The sequence below is a fragment of the Pelodiscus sinensis genome, chromosome 3, assembly GCF_049634645.1.
Source record: "Pelodiscus sinensis isolate JC-2024 chromosome 3, ASM4963464v1, whole genome shotgun sequence".
NCBI lineage: Eukaryota > Metazoa > Chordata > Testudines > Trionychidae > Pelodiscus > Pelodiscus sinensis.
The window spans coordinates 11635882-11653484 of record NC_134713.1 but is presented as its reverse complement, the minus strand read 5'-3'; positions in this window follow the sequence as shown (position 1 = coordinate 11653484).

Below are 17603 nucleotides of genomic sequence, written 5' to 3'. Positions count from 1 at the left end.
CTTGTTTGTTTTTTATGGGTTTTTTTTCTTCATTTTTTTTTAATTCACATTCTCTCCATTTGCTTCGCCCTTCTGCCAACACCCAAACTAAGCTCAAGTCAAGACTCTTCTTTTAAGATATTTTGGGGAAGTTCTACGATCTGTGTTATGAGGAGGTCTGTCTATGCTTGGAATCCACAAATCTCCGAAGTTAAAACAGAAGTATTTTTCCCCGCTATTTTTGCACATCTTTGCACTGCTTTGTTTCTGGCCAGGACAGAAGGTGAAGTACCAAAATACAAATGACGAGACTGTTCTCATGGGACGTGACTGAAATCTCACTCTACTGCCTTCACTGGAATTACCACAGATGTTCATCTATATTTTGGGCAACTCTCCATGGTAGTGGGATAGGGATTATTTAACCTGAACCTCAGAACTCTTTGAGGTTCCACAGTCTCTATTAGTTAGTCAGAATCTGAATAATTAATTACTTAATTTTAATGAATATGGTCTCATTGTTTATTTGTATACATTAATGTGAGGGGTGGCTTTCATCTGCCCCTCATGCACAAGAAATTATCCCCCATCCCTATCCTTCTCATTTGACTTCTCAAAACAACTTGGTATCTACCAGTGAAAGGGAACTCTTTACACCCAGTGCAGAAGTTATAATGCTTCAAGTCATGGCTGCTTGTTAACTCTCCATCCAGAGAGCTGAAGCAAACTATCAGATGGCTCTATGGTATGTGCGTTCATTTAACTGAGATTGGTGTTCTCAATCCATTTCTTAGTGGGGAAGCATCCGCATCACTTTTGTTGGTACTCTCAATAGACAGAACAAAGAATGGAATGGGCAATGGAGAACCAACAACCCCTAGCACCAAGAATTAGAATGCTGCAGATCAGTGTTTAAATATGTTGGTTGGAGAAGGCTTGATAAAAAAAAATGCTTCCACTTTGCTGATATCTGAGCTGTACCTGTTTTGTGGGCTACAGAGAGGTTTTCAGCTCCAGCTGGCACTTTTTCCAGCACTAAATTTACTTTTACGCAAACCAAAACCTGCCATCAACAGCTGGAGGCAATATTTGTTCCTTTCTCATATCTAAGACTTTTTGCCATCAAGTGCTCCACAAGAAATGAATACTTTTTTCACAGCAAAACAGTCCCCCGGGCTCATGATATAAAATATTATTATTTATTTTTATTCTGATAACACATCTGTTCAAGACTAGATGTTGTACATACATGTGGTTGTCCCTTAGCAGGGCCGTACGGGCTATACAGGTGAACTAGGCAGTTCCCTAGGGCTTCAAGCTTTAAGGGGCACCAGGTTAGATGGATGTGATTTTTTTCTCTATTTAAAATATATGAATAGGCTATTTCTTATGAATAAAAGTATTGAATATTATACTTGTAAATCAGTGCAACATTGCCATGTCAGAAGTTGAGTTTTATTATTTATTTCACATTGTGGAACACAGCTAAATATGTAAATACAGTTAAAATGAGTCACGGCCAAGCTTCAAAGGAGCACTGCCTGAGTTTGCTGCGTGGGGGCGGGACCTGGCAGTTCAGTCATTCTCAGTAGCCCAGTGATAGCCAATTGTGAGGAGGGAGGGATAGCTCAGTGGTTTGAACATGGGCCTGCTAAACTTAGGGTTGTGAGCTCAGTCCTTGAAATGGCCATTCAGGGATCTGGGGCAAATCTGTCAGGGATGGTACTTGGTGCTGCTTTGAGGGTAGGGGACTGGATTCAATGACCTCTCAAGGTCCCTTCCAATGAGATAGGCATATCTCCATGTATTACATTAATTACAAAGTTGACTCTGTGTTGCTCTCACCTTAGTGAGGGCCAGTCAGCCACCACAACAGCTGTTCTGTCACATTATGTCCCAGTGCCAAAGGGTTACAGCTCAAAACCCGACTTTATTCAGTATCAAGGAAAAAAGATTTTCATAGCTTCCCAAAAACCAAGGAAGAAAACAGTTGCTACTTGAAATGAAACTATTTATAACACTGAGTGCAACTCAAAACAGTTAGGCTACATCTAGACTGGCATGATTTTGCGGAAATACTTTTTACGGAAAAGTTTTTCCGTTAAAAGTATTTCTGCAAAAGCGCGTCTAGATTGGCACGGATGCTTTTGCGCAAAAAGTGCTCCTCATCCCACAAGGCGGAATACTTAATTTGAACTATGGAGTTAGTTTAAATTAACATTTAACTGCTGTGTCTAGCCATGGGCAGTTAGTTCGGACTAAGGGGGATTTAAAAATGGCGGTGCCTGGGAACATGCAAATGAAGCCTGGGATATTTAAATCCCGGGCTTCATTTGCAACTCTGGTTGCCCTCATTTGCCTACCTAGTTGCCTACCTAGCTCGAACTAACGAGCTAGTGTAGACATACCCTTATATAATAGTAAACATGCACTGACGTGGGCCCCAAATGAGACCACATTCCCCTTGCACACCAGAGCCTGCGGGGCCCAGGCTAGTAGATTTTGTGTGCTCCCAGCACTATGGGAGGATGGCAGAGGGGCTGTAGCACCAGCATGTGTTCCCCAATGCTGGAGGGGAGCCTTGAGAGCCAGATCCAAGCAATCCAGGTGCCTCATCTGGCCTCCAGGCCTTAGGTTCCCTACCCCTGACCTAGGGCATCAAATTCCCTTTGGCCAGCCTTGTCTACTAGTCCTAGCTAGGTATTGCCTGTTCTTTTGCTAATGTTTGGATGTTGCAAAACCCTTTCCAGAATAGCCCAACCTGGCTTTACTACAGTGCCTGCTTTATTATTTCACTGTTTACTGTGGATGGTATGTGGCATGGTATTTTCTCTGGAAAAGCATCACCCTGAGTTCCTGTAATCAACTGAAATCTCATTTTTACTCACAAATTTTACATTGGAGTTTTTTACTGCCTTGCTTCGTCCCTCTCTGGACTGTGCTGCTGAATTCTTAATCCTCGTCTTTCTGGTTTCTGGGGCATTTGTTGGAGCTAACATTTTTTGTTTCTTTTTGCAAAACTCCATCTTTTTTCAGTATTTATCCCATCACATCCTGAGTTTATTGATTAAAAAAAACAAGACTGCCATCTTAAAATCGAGACTAAGCCAACGGCAAATCAGATAAACATGCTCAACAGAATCCAAGTCTTTCTAACAATATATTTTCCTGTATAAGGAGATTTATTCTATGGGTAAGAACAGGGGGCTGTGCATCAGGAGATGTTTAAGTTATCTTCCAAACTCTAAAAGAGACTCGTGTGACCTTGGGTGAGTCACAAATTTTGATTCAAGCTTATCTTCAGTTGTGGGATTCCTAATACTCAGCTATTAAGTTGGCAGAAGTAATCATCAATGTGACATGGTCCTTAGAAGGAATGATAGATGGTTCATTCAGTGGATCCAAGTACTTGGTGTTCCAGAGCATTTGAAAAGTTAGCTCACCACAGATTAAGCCTTCCTGAGAGGGTAGAATTACCACATGCCTCTAAATTCAAAAATTTAACAAAAATAACACACACTCTGCAAGGCTTTGTAGATAAGTCAACATCTGGAAGTTAAGAAGAGGAAAGCTTTTATTATTGCTACCTCTTTGACAATAATTAAACTCCTGGATGACTTACATTGAGAAAGACAGCATGCACTTTGGATGTTGAGGTGCAGTTATTAGGTAGATACAACGAAGCCTAAACTGCCCCTTTTCCCAGTACCATAATCAGTGAGGACTTGTCAAGTGGCAATGTAGAGCACTAGAGCAAACGGAAACTTTCAGCAGAGGCAGTGGGACAGAAATACTAGGAGTGAATCTCATCAGGTCTTTGTCACCTTAGTGAAGGCCCAGAATTTAGGTTCCATAAAATATGAAATAGTAGAAATGTTCAATGGATTATAAAACAAAAGCCTTAATCATAGAATCATAGGGTAGGAAGATCCCTCAGGAAGTCATTGAGTCCAACTCCCTGCCCAAGGCAGGACCAATCCCAACTAAATCATCCCAGCCAGAGCTTTGTCAACCTGAGACTTAAAAACCTGTAGGGCTGGAGATTCCACCACCTCCCTAGGTAACCCATTCCAGTGCTTCCCCACCCTCCTAGTGAAATAGATTTCCCCAATATCCAACCTAGACCTCCCCCACTGCAACTTGAGAACATTGCTTAACCATTCCCTTGTTCTGAAACTCAAACCAAACAGCATTGTTTTCCCCCAGCAATTCAGCCACTTCCCCTACCTCTTGTGTTTGCAAAGCACAATTCTTACCTGTGGCGTGGGATAAATGAGTGCCAATACCAATACATATAGAACCCACTCTACACCAACGTGAGACAAAGGAGTCCTGACCTACTGCCCCAGACAGTAAAGCACAAACAGTGAGGGTGCATCTAGATTGGAAAGATTTTGCTCAAAAGCGGCCGCTTTTGCGCAAAAACTTGCCAGCTGTCTACACTGGCTGCTTGAATTTGCACAAGAGCACTGACTTTGTAATGTTCAAAAACAGTGCTTCTTGCGCAAATACTTTCACACTCCCACTTGGGAAAAAGCCCTCTTGTGCAAGAATACTTGCTCAAGAGGGCCAGTGTAGACAGGGAAGAATTGTTTTGTGCAAAAAAGCCCCGATGGCTAAAATAGTAATCGGGGCTTTCTTGCTCAAAATTGCATCTAGACTGGCCACGGATGCTTTTGCGCAAAAGCATCCATGCCAATCCAGACGCGCTTTTGCAGAAATACTTTTAACGGAAAAACTTTTCCGTTAAAAGTATTTCCACAAAATCATGCCAGTCTAGACGCAGCCATAACGTAAAAGCGAATAATGAGGTCACACTCACATGGCTCAGTCCTTTCCTCCATGCTATTCAACGTCTGTGAAGCTGTTTGGGCAGTTGGTGGCATAGCAGGTGTGGCAGTGCCGGTAATACACAGATGACACGCAGCAATCCATCTCCTTTGCGTCAGATGTCAATAACAGCATCTTCTGAGGCAAAATCAGGCAAGTGGCAAAAACAAATCACAGACAAAATGGGCCACCTCTACAGAAATGTATGCCCCCACCTGCATGCCTTGCCTCAGTGATCTGTGCATTTGTGATCTCTCAGGTCGTTTTATCTTGGAGTGAAGACACACATCTAGAAAAACCTCCTCTTGTCAGGGCTGGCCTTGCCATGAGGTGAACTGAGGTGGCCACCTCAGGTGCCAGACTGTGAGGGGGCGCCACTAGGACCCAGAGTGTAGAAAATTGTGTCTGCTGCTAGTGCATATGTATTCTCTCTGCACTAGATGCACAGAGATGGTGGAGTGCTGTGCTGGAGGACAGAGGGCACAAGAGACATAATAGGCAGGCAGGAGAAAAGGTGGCATGAGGGCCTGCCCTCCCTCTTGTACAAAGTGCAGCAGCCAGGGCATGGGAGCAACACCAGCTGCTGTAACCACATCCCAATGCAGCTCCATTCTCTGCACAGGCTGCCCATTCAATCTGAAATCTAGTTCAAGGTCTCTCTCCTGATAGTCAAAGCCCTATGTAGCTTCAGTCCCAGCTACTGGAGAGGTCTTCTCTCTTCCTGCAACTGTGACTTTCCACAGCAACACCGCACGGGCTCAATGGAACTGCTGAGCTATACAAGGAAGCCTTATGAGTCTCCTTCTCTTGAAGGCTTCAAACCAAGACTGGATGCCTTCCTAGGACAGTGGTTTCCAAACTTTTTCTCTCATGAGCCAGTGGAAGAAAATTGTTGACGCCTGCAATCCAACATAATTTGACTGGAGTGTGGGCTCCAGAGTGGGGCTGAGGATGAGAGCTTTGGTGTGTAGGAGAAAGCTCAGGGCTGGGATAGGAGGGGCTTACCTTGAGTGGCTCCCAGTTACCAGTGTAGTGAGGGTGTTAAGGCAGCTTCCTGCCTTTCCTGGCACCACAGACCATGCTGCACCCCAGAAGCAGCCAGCAGTAGGTTCCCAGCCAGTGGGAGTTCAGAGTTAGTGTTTGGGGCAGGGACAGTGCACTCTCTCTCTCCTCACATCATCTAGGACTGGGGTGGCCAACCCATTTAACAGAGAGCCAAAACAGTGGTGGAAAAATGTGAAGAGCTGTACCAGAATTGTCAAGCAAAAAAAAAATTAATTTTTTTTTTTAAATGAGGCTGCCCCTTTAAGATGGCCGCCATCTTGGGTGCCATTTTTTAAACACTGCAGCTCCGACCCGGTAAGCACAGGAAAGATGGGGGTTGGTGGGGAGCCAGCACGGGGCCTTTTGAGGGGCACAGGAGCAGCTTTGCGAGCCGCGCTTTTGGGGGGCAAGAGCCGCATGCGGCTCGCGAGCGGCAGGTTGGCCACAGCTGATCTAGGAACCAGTCCTGTTTCTGGCCATTTCTGAGGTGCAGTGCAGGACAGGCAGGTACCTGCCTTAGCACCCCCACTGGTTACCTGATCCCCCTGCAGCAATCAGACCTAGTGCCTGACATTTCGGCTGTGTCCAGACTCAGGGGTTTTTTCGGGAAAAGTAGCCTTTTTCCGAAAAAACTTCACCTGCGTCTAGACTGCAGCCGCGTTCTTTCGAAATTAAATCGAAAGAACGCGGCTTTTCTTTCAACGGGGGTAAACCTCATTTCACGAGGAAGAACGCCTTCTTTCGAAAGTGCTTCTTTCGAAAGAAGGCGTTCTTGAATGTAAATAGGGCTTCTTTGAAAGAGAGCATCCAGACTCACTGGGTGCTCTCTTTCGAAAAAGCGGCTTGCTCTTTCGAAAGTTCCGTGTGCAGTCTAGACGCTCTCTTTCGAAAGAGGCTTGCAGTCTAGACATAGCCTTCATGACCTAGTACTAGGTCATGACCTGTAATTTGAAAACCACTGTCCTAGAGGACCTGCTTTACCCAAGTACAAGTTATTGGCTCAGTACAAGTGTAAGCGGGGGAATGGTCCCACTATTGTGGGGAACTTTCCTGGCTTATATACCACCCCGGTGAAATGGACCAGCGAAAGGATCTGAGTCCCCGCTCCCACTTCCTTTATCCACGGCTTCCCTGATCCTGAGGGCTCCCCCTCGACTCTCCTGAGTAGCAGCGTCCTCGAAACCCCAACAAGGCTGGGCCCAGGTTTCCTGGGGCTTAATCCCCGACCTTGTAGTCACTAGGGGCAGGAGTTAGGGTGTCCCCACTCCGAGGTGCTCTCTTTACACTGCAGGCCTTCTTGGCCCAGTGATGATTTCATCAGGTTCAAAGAAAATACAATTTATTAAACATCAACTGATTAAAGAGAAAAGAATAAGACAAAAATGAGAATGGTTAAATGAGAACACACAGCCCTGCTCTGTAGCACAGGGACATCAAAACAGCAGCCTGCAGAGTGTAAGGACAGTTCACAATCTCTTCCTTATAGGCCCCTTAGAGGCCCTGAATGTGTTGCAGGGGGGCTGCAGGTTGGACACTCTTGGTGATATCTCCCTGCCCAGAGCCTCTCCCCGCACTTTGCTGGTCCCAGCTGCTCACCACACCCAGCTGTAGGCTGTGCTGCCTTGTCAGTCTCCAGCTCCTTGCGTTGCTTCTCTGTCCCCTTTGGCTCTCTGAGCACTGCCAGTCTGCTGCTCAACACAGGGTCTGTGCTCCTTGAGCTGTGTGTGTCTGGCTCTATTGCTGCAAAACTGCCTCTCCACACAGCTTGCACTCCTTGGGCTGTCTGAGTCTGGCTCTGTAGCTGCAGGACTTCTTCTCCACACAGCTTGCACTGCTCTTAGCTGTCTCTCAGCTCTCTCCTTGCTCAAAGAGACCCAGAACAATCCCAACTCACAGGGAGGACGGGGCCTGGCCTCTTGCTTTCCTCACTGGCCTGTCCAACCTGTCAATCAGGCTGAGCTGGAGTGTTGGCTGCTTTCCATTGTCTCTGGGGTCTGTCTGTCTCAGGACCCTTCCCCTTTTGATACTGGGAGCTGGCAAACCAAAACTCCCACAGAGTTTTAGTAAGGGGCTAAAAGTCGCCTTACACAAGGGTAACTAAGTGAAATTCTATGGCCCACAGGAGGTCAAACTAAATGATCAAAAGGGCCATTCTGGCCTTAAAATCTATGCTTCTGAATGCAGTAAAGGCCTGTTTCTGCAGTAAATAACTCAGTCCTAGAAGAAAAAAGGCCTCTGCATTTGACCCAAATGCAAAACTAATTTCTTCAACATCGCTTTCTCACAATAATGTTTTCACACTTTCACACAGCCCGAGAACTCACAGATTCACTTTCACTAAAAAACATGAACCCACCCTCCCAACCCAAATGAACTAGTCAAATTATATTAGTATAAGCTAATCAAACTATTTCTTTGCCAAGCTGGGAAGACAACAAGTGTGAGGAGGGTTATTATTTCTATTCTTAAATATTTGAATGGCATGTGGATAAGTCAGTAATGGATGCTATATGAGTATCTAAATACAAGTTTTTAATATACAGGCCCTTAATCCTTGGGTACAGCCAAAAGGGCTCATGGCTTAAGGAGAAGTAAAGGCGGCCTTACAAAATTTGCATGCCCCCCTGATCCTGAGGTAATAGCAAGGTCGGTGTGGTCCCCAGCACAAAGTAAGTTAATGTAAAGGCTGCGTAAGAAATGCACATGCAAAGCTGTATGCTCATGCAGTCATGTTAAATGGGAGCACAACTTCTCCATGCACATTTGGATAGATGCTGCTACAGTGTCCGCACTTCTAAAAACCAGATGCAAACTTTCCAACCCATCACAAACATCATTAATCTACCAAAGCTGTCATCTTTGACCATCACTCAGAAGCAGAGGGGAAACGTAATTGTGACTCATCTGATGAAGTGGGTTTTTAACCAATGAAAGGTCACAATCTTATATATTTTGTTAGTCTCTAAGGGTATGTCTACACTACCCTCCTAGTTCGAACTAGGAGGGTAATGTAGGCATACCGCACTTGCAAATGAAGCCCGGGATTTGAATTTCCCGGGCTTCATTTGCATAAGCGGGGCTCCGCCATTTTTAAAACCCCGCTCATTCGAACCCTGTGCCGCGCGGCTACACAGGGCACGAACTAGGTAGTTCGAACTAGGCTTCCTAGTTCGAACTACCGTTACGCCTCATTCCATGAGGAAGCCTAGTTCGAACTACCTAGTTCGTGCCCCGTGTAGCCACGCGGCACAGGGTTCGAATGAGCGGGGTTTTAAAAATGGCGGAGCCCCGCTTATGCAAATGAAGCCCGGGAAATTCAAATCCCGGGCTTCATTTGCAAGTGCGGTATGCCTACATTACCCTCCTAGTTCAAACTAGCGGGGTAGTGTAGACATACCCTAAGGTGCCACAGGACTACCCAGTGTTTTTAAAGTTGCAGTCTAACACAGCAACCCCTCTGAGAGCATAATTGTAAGGCACACAAACCCAGCTCAGCTTTTTCCAAACCTAGGTCAGCTGGTTCTCTAGCCCTTTCCATACAAGCATGCAAGAGCACATTGAAATCATCAGTGGTTTTACTGTCATCCCCTCACCCCTCTATCAGGCTGTGTCTAGACTACACCTCTCTGTCAACAGAGAGATGTAGATTAGGCACGTCGAAATTGCTAATGAGGCAGGGATTTAAATATCCCGTGCTTCATTAGCATGAAAATGGCCACCACTTTTTTTCAAAACTGAGCTTTTTCGGAAAAAAACAGCAGTCTAGATGCAGACCTGTGGAAAATAAATCTTTTTTTGAAAGATCCTGTAAACCTCATTTTTTGAGGAATACGGGATCCTTTGAAAAAGGGTTTATTTTCGACAGAGCCGCATCTAGACTGCCGTTTTTTTTCTTCGAAAAAGCTCCATTTTGAAAAAAAGTGGCAGTCATGTTTATGCTAATGAAGTGTGGGATATTTAAATCCCTGCCTCATTAGCAATTTTGACGTGCCTAATCTATATCCCTCTGTTGACAGAGAGGTGTAGTCTAGACATACCCTCAGACAGGTACCGTGGTACCAGTGGTGCCAATGAAGGAACTGAAGCACACAATGTTTTCCAGAGAGTCTGCCGAAGAGCTGAGAATTGAACATGTCTCCTGAGAGTAATGTAATGCACACGGCAACGACTTTGAACAGGGATGGAAGCAGAAGCACAAAGTGGATTTCCAATCCTGATTCTGTGATCTTGCTGCCAAACGGGTTTGCAAAGCAAAGGCCTCTGAAGATTTCTCATACGTCTTAGCTTAATCTCCTGGTGTTCATCTTAACAGAAATCAGCTGTTCCCCTTCTCACTTATCCAGTTTGTTGCACGGTAGAATTTAGCATCTGGTCTGCCTAGTGTTAAAAATAAGAACATCCCTGCTCAGTTAGAAGATCACCACCACTGGCAATAAAAAGACAAAGACCTTTCAAGATTCCAGAGACCTGCTTGAATTATTCTCTTTCCACTTTGCCCTCAATGGACAGAGCCCATTCCTTGCCTTTCATATTCCCTGACGTTTCCTTTGCTTGACATTGTGTGCCTGATTTCCTAGAATTTGGAGTCAGGATCATTCTGTTTTTGAGACAAGCTGCACAGAGAAATTAATCTTGCAGTAGCTGGATGCAATAGGATGAGATCAGGACGCTGAGGACCTGTTTTTATGTTTGGTGAGGTTTTAGGGGGTTCTTTTATTTGTTTGTCTTTTTGGGGTGGTTTTTTTTACCATCGCAGACAAGAAAAGGAAAACCACTGGTGAGGGAGAGGAGGAGCAAGGGGACTGAACAGAATTTTGGGGAAGGGGGTATGCGTGTGTTTGCAGGGCCGGCCTTAAGCCGATTCGCCCAATTTCCCAGAATCGGGCCCCGCGCCTAAAGGGGCCCTGTGCCCTGAACGCAGAAGTGTGCCAGCGCGCCATGGGCGGTGAGTTAATATTCAGAGTCGGGGGCCCTGATCCACCAATATTTGAAGCTGGGTCTCTTCCCTGGCTCTGCCTGGAGTGGTCCCTGGAGTGGTCCCTGGCTCCTGCCGGGCCCCCCGCGCATCCTTCCAACCCAGCCCCAGAGCATCCCCCTCAGCCCCGGATCGTCTCTGCCATTCACAGCTCTCAATGCGGATCCCCTTCACCAGCATGTGCTGTGCTGCTGCTGCCGTGCGCAGCGTTTGCAGGTGAGTGGGGAAACGCCCGAGTGTGACGTGACTCACAGCCCGGGACTTTAAAACTGCTCGGCACCACATGGTGCTGCTTGGACTAGCTCTGGGTTCAGAGTCTGGGGCCCAAGTGCAGACTCCGGCCCCACAAAGTGGAAGGCAGAAGGTAAGGGAGGGGGAAAACTAGGGGGAAGGGGTGGGAGAGGAAGGGGTTTGTGCAGAGAGGGGAGGGGGAAGGGGCTTGTGCAGAGGGGGAGGGGGAAGACAGGGGAAGGCACCAAGGGACAGTGTGGAGGAGAGACAAATGCCAGGGAGCCAAGTGCAGACAATGAGGAAAAGGGCAGGAGGGGAGGTGTCAGTGGGAGGGGGGACAAAGTGATGCTGGGAGAGGAGAGGAGAGAGGAAGGGCATTGGGGGCTAGAAAGGGGCAGGAGAGGTGCTGGGAGAAGGCTTGAAAGGATGTGTGGGCATGGGAAAAGTCATGTGTGAGGGCACAGAGGGGCAGGAGGGGAATGGGGACAGAGAGTGGTGAGGGGTAGGTATCAGGGAAAAAGAGGGCAAAGGGGGCAGGGGCAGTAAGGGGAGGGGGAGGCACCAGGAGGGCGCAGGGGTAAGGGAAGGTGCAGGTGCCAGGGGATTCTGGGTGTGGCTTAAAGTAAAAGGTTCGGAAATGTGGCTAGTCCCAGGGAGGCGCAGAAACAGGCAAACTATTACCAAATATCTTTTAAACTTTTATTAAAGTGCTTCTATGTATAAATTATTATTTTATCAATTTCTTACATACATAGGCACCAAATAATTATTAGAATGTCCAATAAGCAAAATGCAATACAGTAAAGAAAATTCCTTGAGGTTTCTCTAAATCCCAATAGTTGTTAACAAGGGACTAGGGATTATTAACAGTTACATTTACATCAGTCTTACTTATAAGAGTAATCATTTATCTAAAACTTTTAACACTACTACTTAACAATACCTCTAAACAATTTCAGATAACAATACTTACATTTAACAGATACACAAACTACAACAACAACATATTTGGTATTCGTTATGTTTGGTATACGTAACGCTCTACAGGAACTCGTTTGGTTCGGTGAGCGAGAGGTGGCTCTAGGGTGATCAGTCCTCGGACCTGGCTCATATTCTGCCATCCAATGTTTATTCGGGATTCCTCAATTTGATATAGGAGGGGTAGCTGTTTTATAGAGAGAGCTTTTTGTTCACTTTTTGTGATAGGCTAGCAGACCCTGTCTGTGAAGTGACAGGAGTAAGGGGGTGAGATGGTTTCCTGTTTTTTCTTTTCTGCCTTATCGGACATGGCACAGTCAGCACAACCAGCACAAACTTTACATGAACTTTTTGGGTCTGGTTTTGGTTCCCGTTCGTCGCTGACCTTTAAGTTACATAGTGTAAGGGTTTTCATCAAGGGGAAGTTGACCTTTTGCTTGGATGGCAATACGCACCGCGAGAGGCCTGGCCAGCAAAGAGCCTGCTTCCACACTGGGGTGAAGCAGAAGGGCAGACACCTGCAGGGGAGAAACCAGCACCAGAGGATAGAGGCAGGGCAGGTGTGTAGAGGGAGGTGTTAGAAGAAGGGATTAGGAGTGGTAGCTTACATGATCAGAGTGGGTCTACTGGAGGAGTGGGCACAGGGAGGAGAGAAGGGCTGGTGGAGGGGGAGGCCGGTTGCAGGAGGGCTGAGGGCAGTGAGATGGGCAGGAGTCAGGACAGCAGAGGAGGGTGAGGAGTTGGAGGGCAGCAGGCACCAGGGGAGCTGATGAAGCAAGGGGAGGAGACATGGCAGAAGAGAGAAAAGGTAAAGGTTTATAAAATGTTTATTAATAACTTGGGTGCCACAGTGGCACATCCAAACAAGCCACATGAACTCAGTACAGGTGCACAACACATAACATATTCTGCTCATGGGAGGAAACTCTTAGGCTGTGTCTACACTGGAAGCTTCTTGCGCAAGAACATCTTGCACAAGGGTTCTTGCGCAAGAAAGTCCAATGGCCATTTTAGCCATAGGGGTTTCTTGCGCAAGAAATCCCTGCCAAGGATCCACACTGTCCTCTTGCGCAAGAGAGCCTACTCCTGTTAGAAAAGAGTATAGCTCTTTCACGAGCCACCCTTTCTTACCACGCCATACTGTAAATTTCCTTGTGTGAGAGCAGGTGGGCAGTGTGGCTGCTCTGTGGTTTCTTGCGCAAGAACGGCTGTACTTGCGCAAGAAGCCGTGAGTGTAGACATAGCCTTAGAGGAAACACTTCCCCCAGCCTCTCTGCCCCCAAGTTAATGTCACACACATTGGGTTACTGCAATTGCAGGATAGTTGCATGAGGGGGGTTTGGTGGGGGCCAAACTAATCCCTGTTGGTAGGAGGATGGTGGGAAAAGTCCCTTGAGAGGGGTGAGATGACACCTTTTACTTCTGGTCATGTGTCCATCTTGCCCTGAGCATGTCACCCTCCAGAGGCCTGGTCAACGGGGGTCAGGAAGTGTTGCTAATAGAGGTCGGGGCATGGTTAACAGGGACAGGGGGGTGTGGCTAATGGGGCACCACCAAAAATTATACAAATCTGCTGCCCCTGCTGGCCCAGGAGAAGGAGTGTGTCAGCCGCCTGTGCCGCAGGAGGTGTGAGTTTAGTACAGGGTTTTCCTGCGCTCTGTGTGTGTGTGTCTGTGTGTGTGTGTGTCTGTGTGTGTGTGTTGGTGGGGGATTTTGTACTGGGTTTTGTTATTGTTGTTGTTCAACCAAAATTGCTGCGGAGACCCATTGAAATTGTTCTAATTGGGCCCCGCACTTCCTAAAGCCAGCCGTGTGTGTGTGTGTGTGTGTGTGTGTGTGTGTGTGTGTGTGTGTGTGTTTAAGTGCACAAATGCCAGACTTTGTAGGACTACAAATGAAGGGGGACAGCTTCAAAGCCATAAATGAGTGTGGCACTCAATTCCCATTGACTTTTTATGGAATTTGGGCACCTTCCTACTTTGTGTCTGTAAGAATCTTCTCCCGCCCCCACCCCCACCCCCACCCCCACCCAAAGAGCCACATGGTGCCGTCCCTTAAAAAAATCACTGTTGAAGTCCAAAGAAAAATTCTGACTAAAAAAAAAAACTGGTGGAGTAATAAAACCTTACGCTACTGAGGGACATCAGCTGAGTCCCTGCGGACGTAGGTATAATGACAAATGGAATCCAGACTGGTTAACCATAGACAACCTGACAAGTTACTACATAATGCCAGTGTTACATTTTATTTTACTTTTTCCCACACGTTGGGTCATTCTATCAACTTTTCTTCTGTAAATTGATTATTCTTTCTGTTTGCGAAGAAGTTGAGAATTATGTTCAGGTACGTCTAGACTACATGCCTCTGGCGACAGAGGCATGTAGATTAGGCTACCCGACAGAGTAAAATGAAGCGGCGATTTAAATAATCGCCGCTTCATTTAAATTTACATGGCTGCCGCGTTGAGCCGACAAACAGCTGATCAGCTGTTTGTGGGCTCAGCGCGATAGTCTGGACGCTCCCCTGCCGACATCAAAGGGAGTTGTCGACAACCCAGGTATGCAAATTTAATGTAAATTTAAATGAAGCGGCGATTATTTAAATCGCCGCTTCATTTTACTCTGTCGGGTAGCCTAATCTACATGCCTCTGTCGCCAGAGGCATGTAGTCTAGACGTACCCTAAGTGTAGACCAAATTGTATCCTGCTCTGAGCTACACTTTTGTAAATCCAACATTAATCTGTTGACAGAACAGAATTTGGCCTTATGTCTGCATTGTTATTGGCCAGCTCAGCAATTTGCAAACTTGGTGAACTTTCTGTAAACATGTGGTTTAGAAGCACACTGTTTAAAGAGATACTGACAAGTGGCTTGGGTCCAAACACCAAACTTGCAATAAAAAGGGAAATTAAAAATAACAAATAGCATGTTGAAAGCACTCAGTAAATATTAACTAAGCCTCAGACAAGCCTGTGAAGTAAAGCAGTGTTAATCTCTCTATTTTACATTTGGGGAAACTGAGGCACAGAGTAAAGCTGAGGAAGCAGGGGCAAAGCTCTGACTTCCCAACTCCACACCCCAGGTTCATGACACTCAACCTTACAATGTCTCAAAAATATAATTAAACTGATAACGTTTTTTTTTTAACTAAATAGTTCCATGCAGGACTAGACACCTAAATGCAACAGCTTTGTGATTGTATGTGAGACCCAGAAAACAAATCCAGTCGGTCAAGATTCACTACCCAGCCTATGTGAAGTGCAATTAATCCCCCAGCACTAATGGTGAAAACAGTATCAAATTCTTTCCATTATTTGGGGATCATTAACAATTCGGGGAAAGATGTTTTGGAGGCAAGTTATTTTAACCTAAATCTGCAAGTGGCTAGTGATTTTTGGTGCTGATTTGATTGTGGGAGCAAGGGGTGGATGCCGAAAGGGAGGGAATTAGTGGTTGGGTGGGGTTTTTTTAAGAGCTGAGCCACTTGCCTTCTGAAAATTGGGACCTTTTAAAGGGCCTCAGGTTAGACACCCAAAAAGAATACAGGTGGTAAACTCTCTGCATGGGAAGAATGGATCAGCTTCATGTCCCACTGCCCAGCCCGGCCCAAGGAAGCTAATGATCCAGCCAACAGACCCATTTCAATAAAGAAACCTGGGCAAGAAGCAGCTCTCTGCACTTATCTGTTGAATGGGGATAACAACTCCGTGTTCACAGAGGCTGTGTCTAGACTAGCCAGTTTTTCTGGAAAATCAGCCACTTTTCCGGAAAAACTTGCCAGCTGTCTACACTGGCCACTTGAATTTCCGCAAAAGCACTGACTTCCTACTGTAAGAAATCAGTGCTTTTCGCGGAAATACTATGCTGCTCCCGTTCAGGCAAAAGTCCCTTTTGCGCAATACTTTTGCGTAAAAGGGCCAGTGTAGACAGCTCAGATTTGTCTTCCGCAAAAAAGCCCCGATTGCGAAAATGGCGATCGGGGCTTCTTTGCGCAAAAGCGCGTCTAGATTGGCCACGGACACTTTTCCGCAAAAAGTGCTTTTGCGGAAAAGTGTCCGTGCCAATCTAGACACTCTTTTTCGCAAATGCTCTTAATGGAAAACTTTTCCGTTAAAAGCACTTGTGGAAAATCATGCCAGTCTAGACGTAGCCAGAGAGTGCCGTGAGGCAGAAAAAAAATTGAAGCTTGTGAGGGACTCAGATAACACAGTGAATGGGGGCCACATACCTACCGAAAAGAGCTAGTGGGATTTGGGAGATAAGCCCTGTTCAGATTCTACAGCCATGGAGAGAGATTTATAACGATTGTGTGCCAACAAGAATGGACCTTGTATGCTATATTTCTTTGAGCACAGATTTTCCCTCTACATTCATGATGTGCTAAGGGCTGTTTCCTTCAAGGTGTGGAGTTGAGCTGCTCAAACTCTTCATGCAGACCTTTTATTTCCTGGACTCTTTCTCACAAATCATCTGAACAGCTCACAAGTTTTTAACACGTTTATTTGTTATTTGAAATTGTCCAACATACTTTTTACAAACAAATGTTAGCCTCTAGTTCATGGGCAGTGGGTGAAGGTAGGATTGAGGGGGGCAAGCCCTCAGCCCCACCCTTTCTGCCCAGGAACCTCCCCCCTCCCCCCCCAGCACCATGGGAAGGTGGGGCAAAGTAGTTTTTTAATCCACAAGATTAAAAAATAATGCAAGCTGATACAGTGAGGCTAAAGAATTCTGTGGGAATGCGCCACCAGGGATACTCTTCACTACAGGCCCCTTGAGGAGGCAGTAAGCAATCCAGTGAGGCTCAATTTATCGCGTCTAGTATAGACATGATAGATCAACTGCCAATCACTTTCTTGTCAACTCCAGTACTCCACCAGAATGAGAAGAGTAAGGGGAATAGTTGATGGGGTTTTTTCTGTCAACCCATTGTGGTGTGGACCCTGGGTAAATAGATTTAAGCTACATCAATTTGAGTAATGTTAGAAAACTCAAAGTTAGTAAAATTTGAGTTTTCTAACTTTACTCAAATTGTGTTGCATAGACTGACTTGTCCCCGCAATGTAGACCTGCCCTTAGATGCAATCAATGCGAACAGCTATATGTTCTCTTCCTCCATACTCCACATGGTCCTGTGGCAATGCAGCAGCTCCTACGTCAAGTTGCTCTCCCACTGCTGGTGCCATGGAGAGAAGAGGAAAAGTTAACTTCTCTCAGAACTCCTCCCCACAAGTTAGACCAGGTGCAGGAATCAAGTAGAGGTGAGAGTGCCAAAATCCCTTCAAGTTCTACCCCAAATCCCATTCTCTGCTCACTCTGCCACATGAATTGGCTGTTTCTGCTAAAATTCACCATTCGGTTTCAGAGTGATCACTCCATTAAAATGAATCAATCAGTTCACATCCTTCTGAGAAATTGTGTTAAAATTCTGTCTATAAATTCAGGCTCGGGAAAACAGTACTTTCAGGGTCAGATCTGGAAGGTTTTCTTTGCAGTCCCCCAGATTGGAAACTTGTCTTGATGTTTAGATGAAAGCTTACATTCTGCAGAGAATGAAGGAACAACCCAT